Raw genomic sequence first — 5,962 nt, forward strand, 5'->3', positions numbered from 1 at the left:
TGAATTGGGTATTCCTAGTCCAAAGGCAGCAAGACTTTGGTGTGATAATATTGGTGCAAAGTACTTGTCTGCTAATCCTGTTTTCCATGCCAGAACAAAACATATTGAAGTTGACTATCATTTTGTCAGAGAAAGAGTTGCTCGAAAATTACTAGAGATTGAATTTGTTTCATCAGGAGATCAAATTGCAGATGGCTTTACAAAGGCCTTGTCTGTTCGGCTGTTAGAAAATTTCAAAGTCAATCTGAACCTAGAGCGGTTAAGATTGAGGGAGGTTGTTAGACAGAAAGGTTAGATGCATATGTATTTACCTTACCATATTGTGCCAAAGCCAAGAGATCTAGATTGTCTATGTATAGGAATAGATCATCTATATATAGAAGGTTTATATTTAGAAAAGATCTCTTGGCTTAGCCCTCAAGTTGTAACGCCTATATGTAACTGCCACATGCGGGGCTATTCCGCATCCAATCAACACGCAACCATCGCACGACCCAGATAGGGCATCGGTGTTCTCCTCCGCTCCTCTGAACTTTCACACCTGTCACTCGCAGTCGCCGCCGATCGTGCATTTTGAACGTTGGTACCCTTCTTCTGCTTCTTCAGCTGTTCCAGCATGCTTCCTCCGCTACTCTCCGAACCTTCATCAATTTGGCTCACCCTGGAGTTCACCAAGCCAAAAGGAACAATGGCATTTGTGCCGTCTAGAGGGACGTTGAGATCAGGTGTCTGCAGAGGTTGGCCTAAACCTTTTGATTTCCGTTCCCTCTGTGGTGGTGGATCCCTGGTCTCCATGTCCAGCTTCCTACCCACCGATGCTCCTCCTTTCTCCCTCTCCCTCTCAACCTGTAAAACCCCTCCCGCCCCCTTTAAGGCCCGTTCGTTTCACACGGAATGGCTACCAAGAAAAATTCCAGACGGGATTGATAGTTAATTTATACCAGCTTTTATTAACTGGAAAGATTCCTGGCCACATTCATCTCTAACCGAACGGGCCCTTAATGGGGATTGCACTTCCTGTTCCTCCGTCTCCTCCACATGTTCAGACGAGGAAAAAATGTGAACCATCCTCTCCTCTCGATGACCGCCCCTCTCCTGATCGGCTGCGTTGACTAGTGTATCTGTGCGCCGATGAGGAGCCGCTGCCCCAGCAAATGTGTTTTTTTTATTTTAACACTTTTTGGAAACTAATTTTAAATCTAACACAGTCGATTTTTTAAAAAAAAACTAACACTTTTGGCCGCGCCTATTGCCCTGGCGCGACCAAATGCCTGTGCCGCGTCATGCATGGTGGCGCGGCAGAGGGCTGACGTGACGACGACTGGAATCGCTGACCACTGACGGGGCAGGGCCTGCCGCGCCACCGATCTTGGCGCGGCACTGTCGTGCCCTGATCCGTGGCGCGGTAGAGCCGAATAAAACCGACGCCGCTAGTCCCGCTGCCCGAGCAGCAAGGCCGCCTGGCCGCCGCACCCACGTCCGCCCGTGCCAGCCCGCCACCGAGCACGCCGGCAGCCCGGCCCCCGCCCGGCCCTCCATTGCCGCCTCCCTCCCTTCTCTTCCATTCTCTGGCCGCCTCCCTCCCTCCTCGTCCTCGTGCAAGGTAATGACGCATATTTTATTTTTGTTTGAATGATGGATAGTATATTATGAATGGGAGCTAAGTTTAGAAGGAAAATTATGTTTGGGAACTATGGTCTACGATTTGAAGGAAAATATTAGTTTGATTTTGTCAATGTTAAGGTTAATTATTTAGTTAGAAGTATGTTTACCATGTATATTTTTGTTGCTATAATTATCGGTTATATTATTTTAGTTGCATTGCAAATGATTATATTTTACATTAATTTGCGTTGTTTTGATTGATGTTTAATTTGAACCATTTTATTAGATGGAAGACATGTTTCGGGAGCAGTTATGGCAAAAACGGGGTCGTCCTAGATAATTGTACTCCGATGAGTCTAGCAAAGATACCCCCGTCCCTTCTGAACTCCCTATCCCTAACTGTGACTGTGGTCGTCCGGCTGACGTGTTTCAATCGAGACATCCGGACACAGCGGCTCGTTGCTTCTACACGTGCAGTCGTTTTAACGTAACTAATTGTTTTCGTATATTTTTCTTCTTCATTTGTATTACTAGGTTACTAATATTTTATTGAATTTTTGTTATGTAGGACCATGATAGGTGCTTTTTCTTTCAGTGGATCGACGGTGCAGACAAGTTTGACCCTAGGTACATCCTTTTCGGGGATTGGTGGAGAGAGCGACATCCACGAGAGCACTTCGAGCGGTGGGTTCCACCTCCCCCTAACCCCCCTCCAATGACGGCTAAGAAGCACTTAGCCGCAGTTAGACGACTCGAGGAACCTTCTCTGTGCCATTGCAGAGACCGAGCCGTGATAAATCCTGACAATACGTTGGAGTTTGTGTGTCCAAACAAGCATGAAGTAAGTGCAAAGTGTATATGTTGAAATGTTGAGCTATATGTGTCATGTACTAATGTCACGTTATTTATGTGTATTCCATGGCGAAGTGTCATTTCAAGGAGTGGTTGTATGGTCCTAAGAACAAATAGCCCGAAGAACCTCTAAAAGCAAAGCAAAAGAAGAAAGAAAGGTTAATTTACAAAGCACCGTCAGTCAAGTGCGAATGTGGTGTTAAATCCAACTACGGTCTAGTCCCTTCGAAGCTTGGAATAGGCCATTATTGTGGCCATATGATGGACTACGATGAGGTTGGTTATTTTTGTGGTAACCATGAAATCGTATTTTGTTTCTTTTGCTAAGACATATATGATATAATTTATCGTTTGAACAGAGCACTAGGAAATACATGTGGAAATGTTATGATGGTCAAGCTAAGTTCTTGGATGAACTGAAGGGGAAGCAAGTAAATAGCACGAAAGAGGGGATATGGACCTGACTACGTCAACCTTTTCGTTAAACATCACAAAGACAAGATGCGTGAGTTTGCTAAACAGCGCGGTATTTGTAACCCGATCGACGTTAGGCTTGTCAAATGGGGATTGGAGAGACGGATGACATTAGAGGAGGAGAGGGCAAGGAAGGAGGCAAGGGAGGAGACAAGAGTACAGATGTAGGTCTTGAACGAGCATATTGTTTCATTATGTGCCAGTGTGTACTTCAAAGCCTTTTTTTCGTTGCCTGATTTTTAATATAATATAGTCGCGTTGCTAACTGATTGTATTTTATACATGAAGGGATTGGATGCAGCGAGGACCATGTTGCAGAGGTGGATGCAAGGTACGAGGAAAAGAAGTTAGGTGAGCACAGAAAGCGAGTTGGTCGCACCGTTGAATCACCGATTGTGTTGTCTGATGAGGGGGACGAGGATGAGGACGACACTGCCACACTCAGCGAGCTCATCGCTCTAGCAGAGGCGGGCTTGTAGGCGGAGTAGGCTGAGGACGACACTGATAGACTGAGCGAGCTCATCGCTCTAGCAGAGGCGGGCTTGCAGGCGGAGGAGGCTGATGACGACACTGACAGACTGAGCGAGCTCATCGCTCTAGCAAAGGCGGGCTTGGAAGCGGAGGAGGATAACGACGCGTTCTTCACTCAGGCCGCAGAGGCCGCAGATGAAGCGGAGGCCGCTTACTATAGGCGAAAGGTAGATTAGGGCAATGCAGGTGAGCCTAGCCACGGCAACAGGGTTGTGGTTGAGGATTGGTACTCGGATGACGAGTTGCTTACTCGGTATGTTTTTGACTGAGGGTTTTTAATTACACCGACTGTTAGTTCCATGCTTTATTAATGATCAATGTAGCTATGTAGTAGAAATTCTATTGTGTTGTCTTATATTTCATTTGAACTACTAATGTATTGTACCCATGTGTCATGTACTTGGATTACCCATGATCGATCTTAAGTGATCACATCTGTTTGTATCATGCGTTCAAAATTTCTAAAATGAACGTAATCGGGTGAAATTATCTCGAATACAGCGCCGTAGCCCACTGGTTCGGCCGCGCCCAAGCCTAGGTTCTATCACGCCAGAGTCCATGGTGCGTTAGTGTCGCGCCCTACTACACGACGCATCAGTGCCGCGCCATAGATGACGGTGGTAGTGACACGGACAGACAACATCCAGCTTCAATTGAGTTGTTGTCGGTGTTGTACAAAACTACAAGTGGTGCCGCGACCGTGCGCAAGTTGAAATGAACATGAAGCAAATAAATGGACCACAAGTTTTCGACGTAAGTTCGACATAATGAAATAAGTCCTAGGAATGTAAGGATCCCTCGAACGCCTCTTGGAAACCTCGTCGTCCGGTGGAAGAAGGGGGTCGTCGTACTCCACCTCAAGAAGGGGGTACAGCTGGGGCGGCGTGGGAGGGGTCATCCTATTACAAATTGATAAAAAAGGGTTAGAGTATTCAAATTAACAATATTCAGATTAACATTATGTAGCATTGCAAAATTTGAACTACTTGTTATGCAGTACGAACACAATATGAAATCACCTGCTACCCTCGTCTTCTATGCTGGCTAGCCTTGTGACCAGACTGTTTGCAAACAGAGCAAATATTCCTGCCATGGGTCTCGTTGAAGTCTCCCTCACCGTACATGTCTTCGCCGTACCCTCTCATAGTGTCCATGTCCCCCCTTGAGTCGCTTCTTCTTCCTCCTACCCTTCCCTACCTTCATTAGATCCGGATGCGGCACGTAGTCATAACCATTATAAGGTGCCCACTGTGTCGGGTCAAGGTATGGCTCGAAGCTCATCTCCTAAATACTAACGGTGTTCGAACGGAGATACAAGGGTGGCATATATGGCAGATCCTCATAGTTATACCCGCAAACCCTGTAGGCCGTGATCATATGAGAGCAAGGGGCATGTATGATCTGAGGGACGTTGCAACTGCACTCTACCTTTTCAAGATCAACTCGGTAGTTTTGTCCACCATAACGTTCGCCGCCCAAGCTTGTGCCACCCTTGCCCCGTACACTAAAGATATGGCGGTGGGGTCCATACGGCTCGATGGTGTGCTGCTTGGCCAATTCCTCGGCCTTCCTCAAATGTTCAGCTCCGGCCTTTCCAAAACGCCCCTGCTCAGCTATATTCCTCTGCGCAAGTTCCCACCCCTTCACAAAATATTCGTTGCACTTATGAAACGAGAACTCAACAATTCCAGACACCGGCAACGATCGAACTCCGGTGAATACATGGTTGAAGGACTTTGATGAGTTAGTGGTCATGATGCCATACCTGAAACCCCACTCGTAATATGCTAACGCCCACTCAGCCTTCTATTTCATCTGCGCCTCTAACCAGGCCTTTCCCGCTGCATTTACCATCTTGTCTAGTTCTCTCTTTTGTCTTCTTGAACTGGTGCTCTGTACGTACACAACATAGAGCTTTTACCTTGTCACATACCTCATGCTTTCGCTGACGCCGCCAGAAATTAGCGGCAAAGTGTCTCATGCACCATCTATGTACTAGAGGCGGGAACCCATCTATATGCTCAGCTGCAATATTAAGAAGCCCTGTGTGACGGTCTGAGATCAAACATATAGTGCGAGTTGGGCCAAGCACTTGCACACGTAGAAGCCGCATGAACCATGACAACGATTTATTGTTCTCTCCCTCTACCAAAGCAAAAGCCATGGGTACTATCTGGTCCTTAGGATCAACAGCAGCAGCCATCATCAAGGTGCCCCTGTACTTTCCTGTCAGGAAAGTGCCATCAACAAGTATGACTGGCCGACAAAACTGGAATGCATGTTTCGTTTGCGCGAACGACCAGAACACACGATAGAGGACATGCCTCAATGGGTCCCGAAAAAAACATCCCTCCGGTGTCCACAAACCATTTCAAGCTAGGGTTGTAGTAATACATTGCACATAAGATGCGGGGCACCCTATTGTACGCTTCCTCCCAAGTACCCCATCGAATCGCTAGAGCAATTTGCTTAGCACGCCAAGCCTTTCCGTATGTCACAT

This window comes from Miscanthus floridulus, chromosome 6 (genome assembly GCF_019320115.1).
Source record: "Miscanthus floridulus cultivar M001 chromosome 6, ASM1932011v1, whole genome shotgun sequence".
NCBI classification, from domain to species: Eukaryota; Viridiplantae; Streptophyta; class Magnoliopsida; order Poales; family Poaceae; genus Miscanthus; species Miscanthus floridulus.